General features: G+C 38.8%; 1 protein-coding gene and 1 long non-coding RNA gene across 4 annotated transcripts in view; one reads left to right on the top strand and one right to left on the bottom strand.

Moving 5' to 3' along the window:
- LOC110451149 (leucine-rich repeat-containing protein 40-like) overlaps window positions 1-24,442 on the bottom strand; it is a 156,969-nt gene that overhangs the window by 51,808 nt on the left and 80,719 nt on the right. The window lies entirely within an intron of this gene.
- LOC110451151 lies at window positions 21,205-22,140 on the top strand. Its single transcript, XR_002463039.1, has 3 exons — window positions 21,205-21,593; window positions 21,793-21,862; window positions 22,057-22,140. It is a non-coding gene; the product is annotated as an uncharacterized LOC110451151 (long non-coding RNA).

The following is a 24,442-nucleotide window of genomic DNA, read 5'->3' as shown; positions in this document are numbered from 1 at the left end:
TCTCGGATGAAAATGCACTTGCAGAGACACAATTATGAAGAAAAATGCCATAAAATTGCAATTTTCTCCCGTTATATAGTTTTGGATGCAAATTTCCATCAGAAAATCGGATAGAGCTTTACTTGTTTCATATGTGTACCAAAAATCAGCTAATTCCATGTGGTGGAACGTTCTCATATCGCCGCCTGAATGTGGTTGTAAATTGAAAGAAAAGGGGAAATGAGTAACAACCTTGTCTGAAACCCTATTATATAGCTTATTATATACAAACTTTTATATTGAATATCAGAGCGGATATTTTCATGACAGTTTTATGATGTGTAACGACTAAATAAACAGTATCGATATAAAGATTTACACTGAGGACACCCTGATACATGAATACTGTTCTATCTCAAGTTGTCCTCTTCTGAATTTTCTGATCGTGTGGCCTTGTACATTTATCCGTATCTTCTTGTCTTTGTCTATACGTTTACGGAATCATTGACTCGACGCTAGCTATTCTTGTCTCACTTTCCTTGTTTTATTGTCCCATCTCCAAAGCGTTGTGGCTCTGTCAGGGTTGGGACCCTGACTTGTCTCACTTTCTTTGTGCCTGCCGACCACGCCACATCGAATAGATAGATTATCCATATGAAATACTTTATTTTGTTCTAAGTAATCAATCAATTCTGCGCTTCTTGGAGGTATTGAATGTGATTTATTATATTGTCTTGTTATTTTGTGTAATTAGTTGTTCGTTATTTATCACACATTTTCGCATAATTGTACCAAACTACTAAGTATTAGCTGTTTACAGCAATCATCGGTGGCTTGCTATTTTGTTACTTTATCGACGCTTCATAAACCAATCGTTATTGTTTCAAGATGGAGGGTAAATGTGTTGGAGAAGGGTGTCAAGTATACTTCAAGAAACGTAGTGGCAATAAGAACAGAAGTGCACGCAATGTAAATAGTCCACAATATAAATGGCTCCTAGATACGCTGGTGCAACAAGGATTGATGTCAGCAAAGGAACAAGCACTTATTTGCCAGAAGTGCTACATGAAGTATCTTCGGAACAAAAATCAGCCTGAACCTGAACCCGAGCAGAACCAGGAAATAGAGGAAGAAGACGACTCCCCGTCCCATATCCTGCCGTTGCTGACCCTTCATGATCTTTTGAATGGATCATCTTCACACAAAAAATGCTGTCTCTGTCTTGTTACCTTTGCAAGAAATGGAACAAAATCATCAGTCTTACCAAAACGTGCAAGACATCACCTGATCTATTCACACAAACTGTGGTGTCCCACCTCATCCCGCGTCTGCTCCATTCACCTTATTGGTAACGACTTAGATCCGTCTACAGAGGTTGTCCTTGATGGTAGAGGTTCCTTGGAATCTCAGTTACCATCAAAATCGTCCGAAATCATTAATGACCTCCTAGAGGTGTCGCACGTCCTTTCACAGAACCAGTCTGCGTTTACAATAAGCTTTTCTTCTCTTGATGACTCGGCATGCATGGCCTGGACAGGTTGGTCCAAAGATCAGTTCCTCGAAATCCACTCGCACTGTTCCCCATATCTTTCATCTGGTATATATACCAAGACTACACACGATGCTCTATTACTGTTCTGGGTAAAACTGAAAACCGACATTTCCTGGAGTCAGTGTTCTTCTCTTTTTGGAATTTCCAAGTCAAGTGTGTCCAAAACTTTCCACTCCATAGTACAGGCATTAGACACATCGATAGTCCCACAATTTCTAGGTCCGGATCACTTGACAAGAGAACAGTTGCTCGGGCACAATACTGTCTTTTCAGAAGCATTTTTTGGAGATAAAGCCACTGCCATATTAGATGGCACCTATATTTATATCCAGAAAAGCTCCGACCACAAGCTCCAGAGAATGTCCTACTGTGGCCAGAAGAAGAGAAACTATCTCAAATTCATGAGCATCGCCTTACCAGATGGCTACATTCTGGACACAGTAGGACCATTCACTGGCAGCGAAAATGATGCTACAATTACAAAAAAAGTCATGGACAAGCTAGTTACTTGGCTACAACCAGACGACAACGTTGTCGTTGACCGAGGTTTTAGAGATGTCCTACCAGTTCTCGAAGCCTCTGGCCTCAATGCTAGCATGCCGTCATACCTGAAACCCGGTCAAAGTCAACATTCTGACGTCCAAGCAAATCTTGACAGAACTATCACCAAATCGAGGTGGATTGTGGAATCCTATCATGGTCGTCTGAAACACTGGACGTTCTTCCGAACGCAATTGGTGTCTAACAGCTTTATCAATGTCATCGAGGCTTTGCTTCGAACCGTCACAGCCTGTCTGAATGGTATTAGAGGACCGATCTACCAGAGATCTCCAGAGAGAGATGCCAAAGATAGGCTAATGGCTGAACGTATGAAGGACCGTTTGACAACACCGAATGGTTTAGCTCAGAGAGTCAAGACAGATCCGGATCTATCTAGACGGGCAAGGTCCGAGTTTGTCAAGATGGATGCATCTTCCGTACTGTTTCCCCGTCTCGATCTTGATTACTTGAGAACCATTACGTGTGGAACGTATCAGATATCTCTGGCTCCTGGTTACATCGCCGAACATTTAAGTGATGACGGAGACTATGAGGTGTGGCTTTACCAGCACTCCCCAGACCTTCTCCGATGTCAAATACATTCTCGACACAAAAGCCAAACGAAATATAACGTTTGGATACGGTTCACCGTTTCACCCGATGTTGAGGCCCCAATAAAGGACTACTACTGCCAGTGCCCAGTTGGAGAGAGAACGATGGGAATGTGTGCGCACATCTCCAGTATCTTGTACTACCTTGGGTATTACAGGACGCTGGAAAACCCTCGACCATTACAACCACAGGTAAAGAAATTCCGACAAAACTTGAAATAGTTTTCCATGCGGCAACGGAGTGCATATGTCGAAAGTATGTTTGGGGCTCGATATGAAAGATCCCCGTTACCATGTGACTAACCAAACTTATAAATATAGGTATTATACAATCGCCCGTAGCTATGAACACTCCCGTAAATGCGAAAACCAACCAAAATCATAAGGAACACGTTTTGTTTGTTGTTCTGTCTATTTGTCAGCCAATGTCTTCAACCACGGGGACTTGTGAAGTAGCCATCTTGGATTTTTTTTATGAAAAAGTGTTTCTCTCACTTTTTTTCATATCTGTGTACATATTCTCAACATACCGAGCAAATACTCTCGTTTTTTTGTTAATTATCTAAAGAAAGTCGAAAATCGGCAATTCAACCATAGGCTAATTCAACCCAACATTTGAAAATGTTCCACCACTTACATTTTGATGATTTTTCCTCTCATCAATAGCATATTACGTACTGTTTAATAGGATAAAAATTGGTTTGCATCCAACGCCCATAAAAGGGTGTATTCTCTAAAAAACACAGTTTTTGTGTCTAAAATGTTATCATCGAAAATGGCATTTTTGAGATTGTTTCTTCCATAAAACAGCCAAATGGCGCGATGGAAACATGATTTTTTGTCACAATCATGCCATGAATGTATTCTTTACGGTGACCATCATTTGATTAGATTTTCATTAATATTTTACATAACATGCACATTTTATCAACACTTAGACAGCTTCTGAAAGGTACAACTTTGAGGAGCCATAAAAAACAAACCAATTAAGTGACCTAAATCTTTATACTTTATAGATTTGTGACCACAACGGCATGGGCAATGCACCGCCAACAGGAAATTTGAATCAGAGAAGGGGCCGTTTTGGAAACCGGCCCTTTGGTCAAAATCCTTCTATTGGTTGAGAAGAAGAAGATTTTTAAAGATTTACCTATTTTCCCACTATTTGGCCCCGCCCCTCTGCCCCCAGGGGGACCATACCCATCGTTTATAAAAAAAAATGAGAACCCTTTGGCCCATGATGCTCCAGACCAAATTCGGTTTAAATTCCTTCATCGGTACAAAAGGAGAAGGATCTTTGATGTTTTCCTCTATTTCCCCTAATGGGCCCCACCCATCTGCCCCTAGAAGGGGGCCCACACACCTCAGTTTATACAAAATTGATTCTTTTGTCCCTAATCATGCTTCAGACTGCATTTGGTTTAAATCCTTTCTATTGTATGGTAGGAGAACAAAATTGCTCTATTTCCCCTATTGGGCCCCTTCCCTCCACCCCCCAGAGGGACCACACCCTCCATTTATACAAACTTGAGTCTCCTTTGTCCAAAGATGCCCTAGGACAAATTTTGGTCAAAATCCTTCTATTGGTTGAGAAGAAGAAGATTTTTAAAGATTTACCTATTTTCCCCCTATTTGGCCCCGTCCCTCTGCCCCCAGGGGAACCATACCCTCCGTTTATACAAAACTGAGAACCATTTGGCCAATGATGCTCCAGCCCAAATTTGGTCAAAATCCTCCGGCCGTTCAGGACTAATTGCTGTTTAAAGGAAAAAGTTGACGGACGCCGGACGCTGCGCACTTGGCCCAAAGGGATGGGCCAAGTGAGCTAAAAATCAGCTCTAAAATTTGCATAAACATGATGAATTGGACTATGTGGGGTTCACATTTAAAAAAAAAAAAAATAACGAATTTGGCTTGAGACTACATTCACGAATCTGTGTCTACACAACAAAAGCTAGCTTTTCAGGTAGTCTATTTTTGTACTCAGCACATGTGTAAATATTGTGAAAAATCTAGTTTGACGACCTATGCTAAAACGTGACCGAGTAAGTTATATTAAATTGAAGACAGGTTTTAAGACAAAAAATACTACATGCATGGGTCAAATTTTGGGTTAAAAATCATGTTTTTTTGCATTTTGATGTGGTAACCATGGTTTTCACAAGTCCCAAATCTGGGGAAATCACTTTTTGAAAAATAATTCATTCTTCTAAAAAAAAACGTATTCAAAATGTAGTTTATAAATATATATATATATATATGTAGGTGTGTTGTGCAGAATGAATCCGCTACCCATGTTTATCCGAGACATGCCCTTTATTTTTAGGGTCAAGCTATTTCTACTGTACTCTGCTACCTTAACATGTTGTACGTCAAAAAAGAACAGATGAATATATGAAAATATGGTTCAACATATTGCTTAACACTCAATACAAATACTTCAACCTTATAACAGACAACAGCCGATTGATGGTGGTGGTCCAACACTACCCAAAAAAACTTGCCCAAAAAATATAACCTCAAGCTTACCCAAAAACATTAATCAAGTCCAATGAAGCTGTTTTTGGCCCCTAAAATATGAAAATATTGTCCAGAACATTGGTAACACTCCATATTAATACTTCAGCCTTACAATAGACAACAGCCAATTGATGGTGGTTGTCCAACACTTCACAAAATACTTGCCAAAAACTTTAACCTCAAATTTAACTAAGTGCAATTAAGCTGTTTTTGGGCCATAAAATATGGTCCAGTACATTGCTTACACTCGATATAAATAAAAAGATTTAAACATATGACGCCTGTGACCTTGAATGTCGAACAAAGACATTAGGTTGAAAGTGGGTCAAGGTCATTCATTTGTACAAACTTGGTAGCGTTTCATCCCAGCATGCTACAGGCCCAATATCAGTACCCTGGGGCTTTTGGTTATTGAGAAGAAGTCTTTTGAAGATTTTACGACATTTGACTCCTGTGACCTTTAAAGTGGGTCAAAGTCATTCATTTGAACAAACTTGGTATCCCTTCATCCCAGCATGCTACAGGCCCAATATCAGTTCCCTAGGCCTTTTGGTTATTGAGAAGGCATTTGAAGAGTTTACGACATTTGACCCCTGTGACCTTGAAAGTGGGTCAAGGTCATTCATTTGTACAAACTTGGTAGCGTTTCATCCCAGCATGCTACAGACCCAATTTCATTACCCTGGGCCTTTAGGTTATTGAGGAGAAGTTGTTTGAGGATTTTAAGACATTTGACCCCTGTGACCTTGAAAGTGGGTCAAGGTCATTCATTTGAACAAACTTGGAAACCGGAGGACGGACGGACGGACGACGGACGCCGCACCATGCCATAAGCTAAAAATATGGTCCAGCACACTGCTTACACTCGATTTAAATGATTTAAACTCATAAAACAACTGTGTATTGACTGTGATGATCCAACACTCTCTGGAAAAAACTTGCCTAAAACATTTAACCTCCCAATGTGGGACGCCGAGGTGACTACATTAGACCCCCTATTCTTTGAATAGGCGAGCTAAAAAAGTACCTCCTTACCAAAAAGTATACGGATACAGACGCTGGACCGTTTTTCTTTACCAATAGTGCGTTGCGTTTCTGTTGCGTTTGCGTTGCGTTGCGTTTCCACTGCGTTTGCGTTGACCGTTTGATGTACGTGCGTTTGAAATTAAGCGTTGAATGTGCGTTGAATATGCGTTTTTCTGGTTGTTTAAGAAAACGATCGATGGCTATGTACAGGTTATTTTAAGAATATGCGAGTTCTGAAATGTTTTTATATAAAAAAATAGTTATATGTATAATAAAGTTTGCAAATTAAAAATAAAATAAATATACAAATAAAATAGATAAATACATGAAATAATCGGTTGGAAGTTTAGCAATGACATATCTATATTCGAATATTTGGGCTGCGTCGTGTGCTGATTGATGGATGCATGTCTATACACGTACCTTAATTGGCCAGTAAAATTATAAGTAGAAAATAATTGAGTAATTAGTTATTTGTATATTCTAGATATTTAATTTTCATACTTATATCATTCTGTTCATATGAATATATGAATCGAATTCAACTAAATCTACAAATACTTCCATCACTGCACACATGGGCTGATAGTTTCGTAACAACACCAGGGTAGTCTGGATTGAACAGAGGCTTTTAATTAGTGCGTCTTAACGGCGAGTTTCATTTTATAAAATATTTGTAGATTTATCTCTATGTGTGTATGCTTTTTCGTTAGTTCTATTGTCTATATTGTGGGTTTTGTTTACGTCCAGGTCGAAGTATGTAAGTCCTGCGCTCGACTTGCAATATGTATCGGGGGTGCTTCCTGCAAGGTTCGAGAGGTACAAGGCCCCTGCCAACATTGACAATATATAGATTTTGATTACATCATTGAAAATCATTGAGACCTGGCAGTTTTACTACAGTAGTTGTGTATTCGGTATTTCTTTAAGCTGAATTAAGAGGACACATTATTATTAATTTTTAACATTTAATAAAATAGTGATGAGTTATAATAATTCAACTAAGTATTTAAAATATTGAAAAGATTAATAAAGAACGTGATTATGGTTAAACCACGAATGGCAAAAACCGCCACAAATGAAAAGAAATATCAATAAATAATTAAATTGAATAAATAAAACAAATTATTTAATAAATCAATAAACTGAAATAAAAATAATTGAATTGAATAAAGAAAACAAATTAATTAATAAATCAATAAAATGAAATAAATAAATGAACATAATTACTTAAACAAGAGGCCCATGGGCCTTAACGGTCACCTGAGTCCTACAGTATTTATTTTTGTTGTTGAAATATGTACCAATTTGAGTAAAAAATTGTTAAGTATAATGTTAACTTAAGTATGTCAGGACCATGAGCTGATCATTCCAAGACCGATTTTCAGTTAGATCGGCCTATTAGAACTTTGAAATAGGTATTTTCAAAATAGTGGCCATGGCAGCCAAATTGTGTTTCTGATCGACCTGAAAAATAACAAAACTTTGTCAGGACCATGAGTCGATCATTCCTACAAAGTTTCAGTTCAATCCACCTAGCAGAATGTGACTTTTAGTTTGAAATAGTTTTTCAAAATGGCAGCCGTGGCAGCCATATTGGATTTCTGATCGACCCGAAAATTAACAAAATTTTGTCAGGACCATGAGTCGATCATTCCTACAAAGTTTCAGTTCAATCCACCTAGCAGAATGTGACTTTTAGTTTGAAATATTTTTTCAAAATGGCAGCCGTGGCAGCCATATTGGATTTCTGATAGACCCGAAAAATAACAACACTTTGTCAGGACCATGAGTCAATCATTCCTACCAAGTTTCAGTTCAATCGGCCCAGCAGAACTTGACTTTAAGTTTGAAAGAGTTTTTCAAAATGGCGGCCGTGTTGGCCATATTGGATTTCTGATCGACGCGAAAAATAACAACACTTGGTCAGGGAGATGTCAGTAACCTTCCCATGAACCGTGAAATATTAATGAAATCCCTTTGCCAGTATTTCAGCTTAAGTTGAAAATGTAAAATGTTAACGGACGCACACGACGCACGACGGACGATGACGGACGAAGACGGATAGCAATAGGTCACTTGAGCTAAAGCTCAGGTGACCTAATAAAATAACTAAATAAATGCAGGGGGTTATAAATGGTAAAGACAGTTGACATTTGTAGGTGATGTATGAGGGTGTATAGGTGGTAAAGGAAGTATAGGTGGTGTAGGATGGTATAGGTGGTATATGAAGTAAATATATTATGTAGGAGGGTATAGGTGGTATAGGAAGTATAGGTGATGTAGGAGGATACAGTTAATAAAGCTGATGTAGGAGGGTATATGTGGTATAGGAAGTATAGATGACATAGGAGGGTATAGGTGGTATAGGAAGGATAGATGGTATAGGAAGTATAGGTGGTGTAGGAGGGTATAGGTGGGATATGAAGTCAATCTGATGTAGGGGGAATAGGTGGTATATGAAGTAAATATATTATGTAGGAGGGTATAGGGGGTATAGGAAGTATAGATGGTATAGGAAGTATATGTGGTGTAGGAGGGTATAGGTGGTATATGAAGTCAATCTGATGTAGGGGGTATAGGTGGTATATGAAGTAAATATGATGTAGGAGGGTATAGGTGGTATATGAAGTATAGGTGACATAGGAGGGTATTGATTGGTATAGGAAGTATAGATGGTATAGGAAGTATAGGTGGTGTAGGAGGGTATAGATGGTATAGGAAGTATAGATTGTATAGGAAGTATAGATGGTATAGGAAGCATAGGTGGTGTAGGAGAGTATAGGTGGTATATGAAGGATAGGTGACATAGGAGGGTGTTGATTGGTATAGGAAGTATAGGAGGTGTAGGAGGGAATAGGGGGTATATGAAGTAAATATGTTGTAGGAGGGTATAGAAATATGATGTAGGAGGGAATAGGTGGTATATATGAAGTCAATGTGATGTAGAGGGTATAGGTGGTGTATGAAGTATAGGTGGCATAGGAGGGTAATGATTGGTATAGGAAGTATAGGTGGTGTAGGAGAGAATAGGTGGTATATGACGTATAGGTGATAAAGGAAGGTATAGGTGGTATAGTAGGTATTCTACCATATCTGGGTCTTGAGGAGATGATTTTTGAAATTTCAGTCAATTCACCCCTTTTTGGCCCCACCCATCAGCCCCTGGGGGTCAGTCAGGGCTCATAGGTGCATACTATCAAACTGCTACCTAATACTGATAATGCTAACCCAAATTGAATTATTTCCAATGGAAATTAAACAAATTATGGTTCAAAATGTGATTTCCCTATATAAAAAGCTCAGGTGACCTAATAAAGCTTATGTAGGAGCGTATAGGTGGTATATATGAAGTCAATGTGATGTAGAGGGTATAGGTGGTATTTGAAGTAAATATGATGAAGGAGGGTATATGTGATATAGGAAGTATAGATTGTATAGGAAGTATAGGTGATGTAGGAGGATATAGGTTGTATAGGAACAGTACAGATGATGTAGGAGGGTATATGTGGTATATGACGTATAGGTGATAAAGGGAGGTAAAGGGGGTTTAGGAAGTATAATTGATGAAGAAGGGTATAGGTGGTATAGTAGGTAAAGGTGATGTAGGAGGATATAGGTTGTATAGGAAGTATAGGTGGTATAGTAGGTAAAGGTGATGTAGGAGGATATAGGTTGTATAGGAAGTATAGGTGATGTAGGAGGATATAGGTTGTATAGGAAGTAAAGGTGATGAAGGAGGGTATAGTCTACCATATCTGGGTCTTGAGAATAAGATTTTTGAAATTTCAGTCAATTCACCCCTTTTTGGCCCCACCCATCAGCCCCTGGGGGTCAGTCAGGGCTCATAGGTGCATACTATCAAACTGCTACCTAATACTGAGAGGGTGTATAGGTGGTAAAGGAAGTATAGGTGGTGTAGGAGGGTATAGAAATATGATGTAGGAGTGTATAGGTGGTATATGAAGTAAATATGATGAAGGAGGGTATAGTCTACCATATCTGGGTCTTGAGAAGGAGATTTTTGAAATTTTAGTCAATTTGACCCTTTTTGGAGATGGTATAGGAAGCATAGGTGGTGTAGGAGAGAATAGGTGGTATATATGAAGTCAATGTGATGTAGAGGGTATAGGTGGTGTATGAAGTATAGGTGGCATAGGAGGGTAATGATTGGTATAGGAAGTATAGGTGATGTAGGAGGATATAGGTTGTATAGGAAGTATAGGTGGTATAGTAGGTATTCTACCATATCTGGGTCTTGAGAAGAAGATTTTTGAAATTTTAGTCAAGTTGACCCTTTTTGGCCCAGCCCCTCAGGCCCCTGGGGGCTTAGGACTAAACAGGCAACTACTTTGTTAACCTTTGTCCATGGAAGGTCCCTGCAAAATTTCATTGAAATTGGTTCAGGGGTTTTGGAGAAGAAGTCGATAATGTAAATTGTTTACGGACGCACGACGGACGACGACGGACAAAAGGCGATCGCAATAGGTCACTTGAGACTTTGTCTCAGGTGACCTAATAAAGCTGATGTAGGAGCGTATAGGTGGTATAGGAAGTATAGATGACGTTGGAAGGTATAGGAGGGTTAGGAAGTTTAGGTGATGTAGTAGGGTATAGGTGGTATATGAAGTTAAGGTGACGCATGAAGATATAGAAAGTAAAGGTGACGTAGAATGGTATAGGTGGTGTAAGAGGGTATAGGTGGTGTAGTAGGGTATAGGTGGTATAGTAGGTAAAGGTGATGTAGGAGGATATAGGTTGTATAGGAAGTAAAGGTCATGTGATAGGTATAGGTGGTAATATGAAGTAAAGTTGATATAGGAAGTATAGTTGATGTAGGAGGGTGTAGATGGTTTAGGAAGGTATAGATTGTTTAGGAGGTATAGAGGATGTAGAAGAGTATAGGTGGTAAAGGACGTATAGGTGATGTAGAAGGGTATAGATGGAATAGGAAGTAAATATGATGTAGGAGGGCAAAGGGGGTATAGGAAGTAAAGGTGAAGTAGGAGGGAAAATGGGATAAAGGACATATAGGTGATGTAGGAGGGTATAGGTGGTATAGGACTATAGGTGATGTTGGAGGGTATAGGTGGTACATGACGTGTTTAGGTGATGCAGGAGGGTATATGTGATATAGGAAGTAAAGGTGATGAAGGAGGGTATAGGTGGTATATGACGTATAGGTGATAAAGGAAGGTATAGGTGGTTTAGGAAGTATAATTGATGAAGAAGGGTATAGGTGGTATAGGACGTATAGTTACTGTAATAGGGTATAGGTGATATAGGAAGTATAGATGATATAGGATGGTATAGGTGGTAAAGGAAGTAATGGTATATTAATACAGCAATTGAGCTTTCTTTATGAATTGATATACTACAGCTTATACATTTCTAGAAGTATTATATATAATAACAATGTTTCAATCCGCTGAGTTAAAGAAAAGAGATAGATAATATCGAAGTATAGTTTGAATTCGACATCGATAACTAGAGAAAAATATGAACCTGAGGAATGTAAGCAGAGACTTTTTTGGTTGTTTAACTTGACCCAACTTGACGTGATTCAGTCAAAATGTATCCACAAAATCCGGAATGGTGATCCCGTCCCTGATTAGCAGTTATGTGGTAAGTCCCGGAAAGGCTTAGAAACAAGTCATTGCATGTAAGCTTCCTATATATCTTGTACTTATTTTGAAATAGTTTATATCTGCTATATTGTATTCCATAAAGGGTACATACTGGTTTCTATCGGTATTAAGCGACGTGTCCAGTACACAAACCAACAGCTACGACGTTGACACGTGCCTCAGGTATGGAGGTGCTATTTTTTTTATAGTATTCAAGCGGTTCCTGATTATTTTACACGATTACTAGTTTACCATATAATACACAATAAAATACGTATTACTGTATCTCACAAGAAAATTACATAATGGGTAATATTAATATTGTCTGCGAATAGAAATCGAAATATAGAAGTTTATTTGTATCAAAACTGCAAATGTCTCATGATTTAGCCGTTGCTGTTTTACGTAAAGCGACACAGATTTAGTTACAAATATAGAGATGATTTGATTGTATTTTTTCAAATGCCTTTTATAAACTGTATTCGGGTTGACCCACCCCAGCAGTGTTTTATTCCTCCAACCCTTTTTCACACACGTACATAGTACTCTCGTGTACATCGGGGATCTTAAACAATCGCTACAACTAACGGAGCCGTCCGGCCGGCTTTTTATCTAACATGGAGGACAAGGTAAACACAGTTTTAATTAAATCTTGAAAAAATCGGAATGTAGGTCTCGTTCGTTAGACTTTGTCCATTCAAATTGACGTGGATGACAAATTTCATTTAGTCTAGAGGCAGAGACGGAAACAACGGTGGGGTTCAAAAGTTTTGGGTTGTCTATATTTCCTCACTAATATTGCAGACAACAGGAAATGTCAACTAGACTTAATGTCCGGAGTGAGGTTTTACTGTATTGTTAATCATAGTGAAATAATTATAAGCATCAATATGTTATACTTCATATATTAAACAAGAGGCCCAGAGGGCCTGTATCGCTCACCTGAATATGTTTAAAATAATTGGTATGAAGTAGGTGCTGTAAGTACATATGAAATTTCAGAAAGATCCATCCAGTACTTGAGATATAGCGAGAACAAACTTCAAACAGAGCCCCACCCCTATATGCAACTTAGGGGGGTCATTCCCACCAATTATACAAAATTGAGTCCCTTTGACCCAAGGATGCTCCAGATTAAATAAGGATAAAATCCCATAATCCTGATGGTCGAAGAAGGATTTTAAAGGTTTTACCTCTATTTCTCCTATTGGGCCCCGCCCTTCTGCCCCCTGGGAGACCACACCTACTGCATGCTTATACAAAATTGAGTCCCCTTGGCCCATTGATGCTCCAGACTAAATTGGGATAAAATCCCTTAATCTCTATGGTAAAAGAAGGATTTTAAAGGTTTTACCTATGTTTCCCCTATTGGGCCCCACCTCTCTGCCTCCAGAGGGGTCAGACACAGCGTTTATACAAAATTGAGTCCCTTTTGCCTAAGGATGCTCCAGACTAAATTAGGATAATATCCCTTAATCCCTATGGTAGAAGAAGGATTATAAAGGTTTTACCTATATTTCCCNGGGGGGGGAGGGGGGTCACACCCACCGTTTATACAAAATTGGTTCCCCTTCTCCCAAGGATGCTTCAGATCAAATATGGAACAAATCCTTTCATTCCTACAGAAGAAGAAGGATTTTAAAGAACAATTTGCTTTGTTTCCCCTATTTGGCCCCGCCCCTCAGGCCCCTGGGGGGCCAGACCCAAGGTTTATACAAATTGGTTCCCCTTCACCCAAGGATGCTTCAGACGAAATAAGGACCAAATCCTTTCATTCCTACAGAAGAAGAAGGATTTTAAAGAAATCGCTATATTTCCCCTATTGGGCCCCGCCCCTCAGCCCCCAAGGGGGGCCAGACCCACGGTTTATACCAAATTGGTTCCCCTTTCCCCAAGAATGCTGCAGACGAAATATGGAACAAATCCTTTCATTCCTACAGAAGAAGAAGGATTTTAAAGAATAATTTGCTATGTTTCTCCTATTGGGCCCCACTTCTCAGGCCCCTGGATGGCCAGACCCACAGTTTATACAAAATTGAGTCCCCTTGGCCTAAGGATGCTCCAGACCAAATTTAGTCCAAATCTACTGGGCCATTCAGGACAAGTAGCGTTTTAAAGGAAAAGTTGACGGACGGACGGACGGACGACGGGCGACGGACGCTGCGCCATATGGCATAAGCTAACTTGCCCTTCGGGCAGGTGAGCTAAAAACGATTAACATTGAAGAAACCTAAAAAATAAATTGTACTCAAAATCTGTCCCGGGTGATACCGACGAAATTCTTCAATTTACATCTAGAGCCACATATTTTTTTTTTGTACCTTTGGCGTAAGGACCACAACACAGAAGAGATCAGTTCCAAAAAAAGCCACGGCCATCCCCTTTTAAAATCCTTTAACCAGAGACATATATACTATACTATAACTGATTGATTGATTGATTGATTGATTGATTGATAGTTTTTATGTCCGCTTCACTACCGAGTTACTATACTATGGTGTATGTACTGAGTTTTACTGGTTTTTTACGTTTGAACCGCCCGATGTTTATTTTTTAAAACAAAACTTTTTTAAACAAAGTGTCTGATCATAGACGTTTACGTTTCTGGTCTGACGTGCTGACAAAAAACTGCAGCTGAATCTTAATAAGAGCCAGTACAGATTGATTTTGATGGTTTTATGTCCCGTATTATACGTACGGCCTTGCAACCTTTCAGTAGACGACCAAGCAGTACGTACATGCATGTGCTCTGGCTTTACTGAAATGGGGATGCCCAGGGGGCTAAACGCGAGGTACCGGTGAGAGGTAGTGCACCTGAACTGAGCTAAGGCCACCCCTGATAGCGATCATGGTCATCGTAACTAACACACCGGTATGTTCTGGTTTACATGTCCAGGTAAATTAGCAAAAAGGATTTGATATAAGATGACTTCACACGTTAGGATTTACATTGTGATTTTGCTGAAATTATCGTAAAATAGTTACAAATAGAAACATAAATTTATGATTTTTGAGTAGAATACAAGAGATCCCAGAGGGATCTTGGCGCCCACCTTTGTACCATCTTCATTAGTTCTTCCTCAGTTCGATTTTTTCTCTTCTTTCCTATAATCCGTTTGATCGAGTCATGTTAACAGTAATTGCACCTTGAGGTAACTTTTGATCTAAACTTAATACTGATGTGTATGAAAGCCAACTTTCAAAGTGAGTTTGTCATTTCACATATTTACTAGTACAGTACTTAATGTGAAAGAAATAGAATCGATCATTGCAATATGAGAAAGATCTGTTTAGTTCTTCTTTTAATCCATTTTGTTTTAATGATCAGTCTCAAAATATAACATGCACAACGAGAGATCAAGGGGAACCTACATATAAAATTTGAGAAAGATTCCTCTGGTACTTCCAAAGAAATAGCGATAACAAACTTTCACTAACAAAATCAAAGATGGCTGCCTGTCGGCCATGTTGTTTATCCGATCAGTCTCAAAAGTTGCCCTGCACAGCTTAGGACCAAGGGGAACCTACATATAAAATTTGAGAAAGATCCCTATGGTACTTCTTGAGAAATAGCGATAACAAACTTTCAATATCAAAATCCAAGATGGCTGCCTGTCGGCCATGTTGTTTATCCGATCAGTCTCAAAAGTTGCCCTGCACAGCTTAGGACCAAGGGTAACCTACATATAAAATTTGAGAAAGATCCCTATGGTACTTCATGAGAAATAGCGATAACAAACTTTCACTAACAAAATCAAAGATGGCTGCCTGTCGGCCATGTTGTTTATCTGATCAGTCTCAAAAGTTGCCTTGCACTGCCTAGGACCAATGGGAACCTTCATATGAAATTTGAGAAAGATCCCAATGGTACTTCTTGAGAAAAAGCGATAACAAACTTTCACTATAAAAATTCAAGATGGCTGCCTGTCGGCCATGTTGTTTATCCGATCAGTCTCAAAAGTTACCCTGCACAGCTTAGGACCAAGGGAAATTCGAACCTACATATAAAATTTGAGAAAGATCCCTCTGGTACTTCTTGAGAAATAACGATAACAAACTTTCACTAACAAAATCCAAGATGGCTGCCTGTCGGCCATGTTGTTTATCTGATCAGTCTCAAAAGTTGCCCTGCACAGCCTAGGACCAATGGGAACCTTCATAAGAAATTTGAGAAAGATCCCTATGGTACTTCTTGAGAAATAACGATAACAAACTTTCACTAACAAAATCCAAGATGGCTGCCTGTCGGCCATGTTGTTTATCCGATCAGTCTCAAAAGCTGCCCTGCACAGCTTAGGACCAAGGTAAACCTACATATAAAATTTGAGAAAGATCCTTCAAGTACTTCTTGAGAAATAGCGATAACAAACTTTCAATATCAAAATCCAAGATGGCTGCCTGTTGGCCATGTTGTTTATCTGATCAGTCTCAAAAGCTGCCCTGTACAACTAAGGATCAAGGGGAACCTACATATGAAATTTGAGAAAGATCCCTCTGGTACTTCCAAAGAAATAGCGATAACAAACTTTCACTATCAAAATCCAAGATGGCTGCCTGTCGACCATGTTGTTTATCTGATCAGTCTCAAAAGTTGCCCTGCATAGCTCAGGACCAAGGGGAACCTACATATAAAATTTGAGAAAGATCCCTCTGGTACTTCCAAAGAAATAGTGATAACCAACTTTCAATATCAAAATCCAAGATGGCTGCCTGTCGGCTATGTTGTTTATCCGATCAGTCTCAAAAAATGCCCTGCACAGCTTAGGACCAAGGGGGACCTACATATAAAATTTGAGAAAGATCCCTCTGGTACTTCTTGAGAAATACTGATAACAAGAATTGTTAAGGGACGGACGACGGAAGACGGACGGACCACGGACCACGGACGCAGGGTGATTTGAATAGCCGACCATCAGATGATGGTGGGCTAATAAATGTAAGGCCAGGTAAAAGCAAAGACCAGATGATAGTTGGGATTAATTCGCTATTGTTTAGGATAGTTAATTCAGTGCTGTTTGCGCAATATACTTTTCAAAATGACTGTCAAGAGAAAGCAATAAAAAAACTGTTCAAGGCTGTTTTAAGGAGGGAATTACACAAGTAATTCAGATTTCAGTTTATGTTTTCATCACTCAGACAAATGAAAATGTGTAACTTGAGGGTACAGCACGAAATTAGATTATTTGAGTCCGTGGGTACAGTAATGAGTATGATTAAGCGTAACAGGGTGCATAGAATGTATACATGTATGTTGTGTTGTAAGATGTACAGATAAGATACATATAACTAACGCTCCGGCTTCAATATAATTCATATAAATACTGATTATAATTATCAAATAATACCACTAAAGAGAATATCATAAGAATTATACCTGTTTGAGATATAAGTAGAGAAGGACGATTTTAAGAGGAGAAAAAAACAATAATTACACGGAATTCGCATGCAGCATTTCAGTTGGATTTATAAGATAATACAGGAATAATACTGTATGCAAACACATCACATACACTTGTTTTATACATATGATGATATTCATATCCAATATTTCATATTTCATCTCCTTTTGAACATTTGCGATCGCCTAGTTTAAATAAAAACAAACAATTACACGTACGTTATTTATTTTGGGTTGTTTATTATTTTTCGTCAAATTGATTAAATATTTTTTTAGCAACAAATTCAGAAGTTGAGACTAAAAAAATGAACTACCCACTAGACGTATCCATATGTATTGCTGATGTCGAAGAACCATTGTTCAAGACTATTCCCGTAACTTCACCTTGAAATAATATTTGGGGAAAATATAGAAATTAAAATAAAAGATAACTGAGAAACCACCAACATCAAATATACTTTTAATCTTATGAATTCATAAAAAAGAATGTATTTTTACGTCGTGTAGATTTAGTGATTGGATGTTAAATGTAATGTACTGTTGAATTTCCAAACGGATGCCATTAGAAGTTTAATTCCATTTCAAAATGAAATATCAATATTCACGAAAACAATCGGGGGACAAATCATCATTTCAAATTATTTTGTTGGTGCTGACGGGGAAAATGTTGCCTATAAGTACATCTGCATTCGCTGCTGTGCAAATAACAAGCGAGCGCTGTATAGGTAAATACAGGTCAGAGTTAGGGTCAGAGACCGACACGCTTCCGCGAGCAAGTACATCTAAATCTAAGTCCGTTATTTGTCTGCTATGAACTGCGTTTTAGGAGCGTGTTTAACCAAACGGTCTGTATGCGTTTGCGTTGAGTTTCCGTTGCGTTTGCGTTGCGTTGAGTTTGCGTTGCGTTTCCGTTGCGTTTGCGTTCCGTTTGTGTTGCGTTTGCGTTTAAATGGACAAGAAAAACGGTCCAGGGTCTGTACTCTGAATACTTTTTATGCCTGATCAATTTCTTAACTCTTTTGAATTAAAAATATAGCAACATAAGATTTTTGTATAGGGGGGTACATTTTGGTCAGGCTATAAAAAGTATCTTGGGGGGGGGGGGGTATATTTTGGTCGGGTGTTTAAAAAGTCTCTGGGGGTTGGGTAGTTCAAGAGAGGTTGGGACTTGACTCCCCAAACCTTGTTGACGCCAGTGATTGAAAATCATTAAGGCATAATTTTCTGGCCCAAGGGGTGGGGATTTGTGGGGTAAGGTAATTAAATATTCCCCTGTAATATCCCAATCAACTCGTTTGGATTTAACATTAATTTTTGCATGACACTGGACTTGGACTTGCTCTTTCGAGCAGCGGACCTTGTACTGAAAGTAGTCAACAGGTGAGAGCAAGCATGGAACATTGTTCGAGTTACTCGGGACTGTCGTACTGTGACAGTGGAGGCTGTGGCGTGGATGACATGCACAAGTTGTCGTCAGGTATGCCAGTGTGCGTCGGAGAGTGCGCAGGGAAGGGCAGCAAGGACGCCAAAAAATGCCAGGACCTGCAGTTGGTCATCCTCACAGCAACGAGCGTCGTCCATTGTATGTTAACTGACTGCATGAGCCTTTACGCCGGCACCTGATATTACTGAGTGCCCACATAATAATTTGCATTCCACTCATGTATGACCATGAAATGTGCCGTTTATTCATGCTTGTGCTGTCTAATAAATGTATTAGAATCACAGTATATTAGTTAAACAATATAGAATATAAAAGCCAAAGTGATGCTGACCCCAGAACAAGAGGCCCAATGGGCCTGCATCGCTCACCTGGTATCAATCTCACACTTGAAACCTTAAAGCTACTGGCAAAATATCACTATTAATGACTAAGTCATTCAAAAGAACCTGTTAAATGATTTTAAAACATTTAACCCCTGTGACATTGAAAGTCGAAACAAGGTCATTACGTTAAACAAACTTTATAGCCCTTCATCTCAGCATGCAACTTACAAAATATCACCACCCTAGACCTTTTGTTTATTGAGATTAGGTCATTTAAATGTTTTATACATATTTGACTAAATGTGACCTTGAAAGTGGGTCAAAGTAATTCAAATGAAAAATTGATAGCCCTTCATCCAAGCACGCTTTTATTCAGGAAAACTTGGTAGCCCTTCATCCCAGCATGCTACTGGCCAAATATCATCACCCTGGGCATTTTAGTTATTCAGGAGAAGTTGAATAAAGGTTTTTTTGAGACAATTGACCCCTGTGACCTTGAATATAGTTCAAGGTCATTCAATTGAACAAACTTGGTAGCCCTTCATCCTAGCATGCTACTGACCAAATATCAACATCCTGGGCCTTTTGGTTATAAAGAAGAGGTCGTTTAAAGATTTTGAACTTATTTGAACCCTGTGACCTTGAATAAATGTCAAGGTAACTGATTTTAACAACTTGGTAGCACTTCACCCCAGCATGCTACTGGCTAAATATCATCACCCTGGGCATTTTGGTTATTCAGAAGAAATTGTTTAAAGTTTTTTTGAGACAGTTAACCCCTGTGACCTTGAATATGAGTGAAGGTCATTCATTTGAACAAAGTTGGTAACCCGGCCTACAACCCAACATGATTCTGGCCAAATATCATCACCAGTGGGCATTTTTGTTATTCAGAAGAAATTGTTTCAAGTTTTTAACATATTTGACCCCTGTGACCTTGAAAATGAACAAACTTGGTAGCCCTTCATCCCAGCATGCTACTGGCCAAACTCATCACCCTGGGCCTCTTGGTTATTCAGAAGAAGTTGTTGAAAGATTTTCACATATTTGACACCTGTGACCTTGAATATGGGTTAAGGTAATTCATTTGAACAAACTTGATAGCCCTTCATCCCAGTTTGCTTCTGGCCAAATATCTTCACCCTTGGCATTTTAGTTTTTCAGAAGAAGTTGAATAAATGTTTTTTAAGACAATTGACCCTGTGACCTTGAATATAAGTCAAGGTCACTCAATTGGAAAAACTTGGTAGATCTTCATCGCAGCATGTCCCTGACCAAGTATCATCACCCTGGGCATTTTGGTTATTCAGAAGAAGTTGTTTAAAGTTTTTAACATATTTGACCCCTGTGACATTGAAAATGGGCAAAGGTCATTCATTTGAACAAAATTGGAAGCCCTTCATCCCAGCATGCTACTGGCCAAACTCATCCCCCTGAGCCTCTTGGTTATTCAGAAGAAGTTGTTTAAAGTAAAAAGTTGACGCAGGATGGACGGCGGGCGGACGGCAGATGCCGCACCACGGCATAAGCTAACAATGTGATAGAGAGAAAAACATAAACTGTTACAAAATTGGTGACAAAGGTGTACTGTGTAACTATGGCCTCCAATATTGATGATCTTATACATCACAACAGACAAGCCACATTCACAGATAAACCAGCTGACTATGGTGAATGAAGACAGTTAATTGGGCCCAGCTTGGCAGACAAAGCTGGCACGTAAAACAAATGTAAACAAACAGATACGTTTCCGAAACGGGCATTTCCGAGGTGAGAAACTTGGATTAGTGATTTGTATGGTGGAGCAAGGCCAAAGTCAGACTATAAACTTGCATGGTATACAGATTTAACACCAGAAAAGATGTCAGGAGAGTATGAGACGGACCCGCTGTTATGCACAACGAAAGTGTATATGGCGATTTAACACCGAAACAGGAGCTAGCGTCCACTATTGGGCCCCGTAACTCTGCATCCAGAGGGGCCACACCCTCTGTTTATACAAAATTGAGTCCCCTTTGCCAAAGGATACTCCAGGCCAAATTTGGATAAAATCCTGCCAATGTTACAGAAGAAGAAGGATTTTGAAGATTTAAACCTCCAATTCTCCTTTTGATCCCTGCCCCTCTGCACCCAAAAGGAGCAACACCCTGTTTATACAAAATTGAGTCCCCTTGGCCAAAGTGTAGTAGTGTCATTATTTGTCATTATTACTTTTAATATATTTGTGGTATTTAGCTATACGCGTTCGTATGTAACGGAAATCAGCCTTCCGTGTAATTTTGTACGTCACGCATTGCGGCAAAACTTTTAGCGCGTGCGCGGAAATAGCACGCGTAAATGCGAGTAAGGTACTGAGCGGATGTGATGTAATGTGTTGTAAACCTGTTTGTCCAGTACGTATTGTCTATGTATAGAATACCTAGTATTGAATGTAGGGTAATTTACCTGGTGCACTGGTCACTTTGAACAGAGCGGCCAGAGCGAGCACAGCGAACATTTGTACACCTATATCTTTACCTAGCCAGCATAGGAATTAAAAGAGGTAGCGGGCACTAGAGCCAAAAGCAAATAATGTAAGTACTCGCGTATAAATATAAGTTTAATTCATTATAGTATCTATTCAATAATATATTTAATTAACGTAATATTTTTGTTAAAAGTAAAGTTAATATTTTGAAAGTCTTTGTAAATTTAGAAATCGGGCGTGGTCAATTTAGTAGACAAGTGATTTCGAAGAAGCAAGTTTTTAATATATATTGTTTCCTTTTATAGCTTACATTGAACGAGTAAGACTGAGGACTCGGCGGACTTTGTCCGAGAAAACCCTCTTCACATTGAAGAGGTGGGTATTTTAATATATTTGTAATTATGCTGTATTTCTATATAATATATAGATTGAATGTAACAGTTGTAATACGTATTCCATTATTGTAACTTATGTAACTGGCTACGGCCAGGTAGTTGTTTGACATGTCTTAGCTTATGTGATTGTATAAATGTTATATGTGTAGTAATATGATGTATTTCATGTTACAGGGTTTTTACTTACGTAATAAATTAACTGAGAAAAGAACCCAGGAGTTGTCGTATATCCACGATAAAAGACGACTATTACAAAAGGATGCTCCAGGCCAAATTTGGGTAAAAGAAGGATTTTAAAAGTTTTTCCTTTTACCTTATTAGGCCTCGCTCCTCTGCCCCCAGGGAGACCACACCCATCCATTATACAAAATTGAGTCTCCTTGGCCCAATGATGCTCCAGACCATGGTACTGTGTTATATCTTTGAGCAAGATAGTCCGCTTGTTCCAGTCTAATCAGCTGTAAATGAGTACGTCGTTGAGCAGCTCTAGAATTGTTGAATGCTAGCTGTTAGCGCAGAAATGGCAGCTCTGGCTGTAAGCTCCCAAGGGAGTTGAGAAAGATATTGGCTAGTTGCAAAGGCCCTATAACCATGGATAATGATTTGTGAACAGCTTTGAGATGACCTACGAACTAGGTTGTGATAAAGCGGTATATAAGAACCTTTAATTATTATTATTATTATCATAAAGGTATTACCTCTATTTCCACACCCAACGTTTAAACAAAACTAAGTCCCCTTGGCCCAAGAATGCTCCAGACCAAATTGAGATGAAATCCCTTAATCCCTTTATTAGGAGAAGGATTTTAAAAGTTAACATCTATTTCTTCTATTCAGCCCTTCCCCTTTGACCCCAGGGGGGCCACGCCAATCATTTATACAAAATTGATTCCCCTTGGACCAAGGATGCTCCAGACTAAATAAAGATACAAGAGCTGAAGGAGAACAGCATAGCTCATCTATTTAAATTATTTTTGTAAAAAGTGCTAATAGTAATTGGGCCATTACAGGATGTCCCATCTTAGATAATAGATCAGGAAACTAGAACCACATTGCCGATGGCACACTCTCGCTATCCCCCCACACTTCCCCCGATTACCATATGCAAAAATAGTTACTGTAAAATGTAGAACTCATGGTAATGTTTGATTTGATATGCTAAAAGAATATATATATAAAAAATAAAAAATGTCTGTAAGACATAAATGCCCCCGCTCCCATGTGAAATTAGTTTCAGTGTTCTATAAACAGTTACAACCACTTTGATCTTTGTACCCTGAATCATGCACACACACAAGGTACTACACTTAAAGATGATAAGTTGATTTTAATATTCATGGTTTTTTTTCTGTATGTTACCATCCTGAAACACAAGGATGTCAGAGGTATACCCATATTTGACCTATATAACGTTTGACCAAAATCCATGAAAGAATGAAGTTGCTATGTGTTTGAATTGAATCAGTTGATGATTTTCTATATATAGCAAGTGTGACCTTGGCCTTGACCTTGGAACCCTGAAACACAATGATGTCCGAAGTATACTCTACTCCCATAACATGAGAGGCCGCTGGTCGGCCTTTTTTCAATCGGATATGATTTTGCCGACTGCGACCTCTCATTTCCGAAGCACTAATTCTTTGATGCAGTTTTTGCCCGAAATCCGGGCGGAACAAAATCGGCTTGAAAAAACTCACATAAGTGGTTAACAGTTCATGAAAACGATGTCTACTCACGGTTTATATAATATAGATCTCATATATATGTCATAGACACAAATATATAGTATATTACGGAATAGAACACTCAAAATACATGTCCATGTCGTTGTAGCACATCTCTGACCTACATTTAAAACATGGCTTCTGGATTAATACAAAATATCAGTGGGGAATTCAAACGGAACGAAATGATACGGAGTTTGTTTGTATTCCGCTTGTGAAACATTACATGTAATCCATTTTTGTATTAACCGGAAAAATCATGGCAAATGCTGTCTGCTTCGCTTCGAATGAGGAAAAACTCATTATTTATGTCTTTGACATGAAAGTTTTCTCATATAATCATGGATTTATGGAGAGGAATATTTATTGGACCCTTTTGACCATTTAAATGTATGTAAACACGATATACTCTTTCTTAATCCGAACTTTGAAAATGTGATAGACAGCATCGGGAAAATCAGCTATGGGCAGTTAGAGGTTACGCGGCGCCTGTCAAAAGTTTTTCGCCGTGTAAAACCTCTAACATTGTTGGAGTAAAGTATACTCATACTTGACCTTTGCATAAAGTTTGACCAAAATTCATGAAAGAATAAAGTTGCTAAGTGTTTAAATTGAATCAGTTGATGATTTTCTATATATAGCAAGTGTGACCTTGGCCTTGACCTTGGAACCCTGAAACATAACAATGTCCGAAGTATACTCATATTTGACCTTTGCATAAAGTTTGACCAAAATCCATGAAAGAATGAAGTTGCTAAGTGTTTAAATTGAATCAGTTGATGATTTTCTATATATAGCAAGTGTGACCTTGGCCTTGACCTTGGAACCCTGAAACA

This window comes from Mizuhopecten yessoensis, unplaced genomic scaffold, assembly GCF_002113885.1.
Source record: "Mizuhopecten yessoensis strain PY_sf001 unplaced genomic scaffold, ASM211388v2 scaffold5825, whole genome shotgun sequence".
Classification (NCBI taxonomy): domain Eukaryota; kingdom Metazoa; phylum Mollusca; class Bivalvia; order Pectinida; family Pectinidae; genus Mizuhopecten; species Mizuhopecten yessoensis.
The sequence above is the reverse complement of the archived record's forward strand: the minus strand, read 5'-3'. Positions and strand labels throughout refer to the sequence as shown.